We start from the raw sequence: 771 nt of genomic DNA on the forward strand, positions 1-771 counted from the left end.
TCCACGTTTCCGTAGCTGAAAGTGTGGAAGGATGCCAGCAGACGAGCTAACTATTCAACCTTCTGCTAGGTCTCTAATGTCTACATTTGTGTTTTATCCCCCTCAAAACATGTTGCTAAAGACCAGAACGCGACCCGTCTGACATCACGACTAACCCGATAACTAATGTCTGTCTCCATTAGGCCTCTTTCTCTCTAAGTGCTTAGCACTCTCCCTTTTGGCTTCGTTGTTGTTGTTGTAAAGCCCAAAGCACTTACGGTTAATGTCAGTAAGGTCAGAGAATAGCGTGCTTTTAAAATCCTAATTTGGTCAAAACCCCCTAAAAGATGTCAGGTCACCACCACATGGGAATCAGAAGCGATGCACATGTATGTTGCAGCTTTAAAACACAACTTAACTCATAAATCTGGTTGCAGATTCATTTCCTGTCTCTTGACTGATCTCATGACTTTAACTTCAAAAAGCATCTGGCGGAACAAAACGAGGCCAAAAAGGAATCCTAAAGAGGCTCTCCTCTACCGCGTGGTCGCCATCCATCGCACGCCCGACACGGCGAGATGAGGCCGGCGTTTAAAAACGTTCCCGCGACCAACGATGTGACCCGGAAAGAAAGACCCCCGACTCAGAACCAAAGACTCCCAGATGTCGGGGATCTTGGAGCGAATCGCCGGAGTCTGCCGGTCGACATCTGTCCCGGCTGCAGCCGAGGCTTTTACAGCTTTTCTTTCTCGTGCTCGACCACTGGGTGGCGCTAGCTCGACCAAATATTCA

This window comes from Clinocottus analis, unplaced genomic scaffold (assembly GCF_023055335.1).
Source record: "Clinocottus analis isolate CAN_PGR_092001 unplaced genomic scaffold, fCliAna1.0.p SCAF_12, whole genome shotgun sequence".
NCBI classification, from domain to species: domain Eukaryota; kingdom Metazoa; phylum Chordata; class Actinopteri; order Perciformes; family Cottidae; genus Clinocottus; species Clinocottus analis.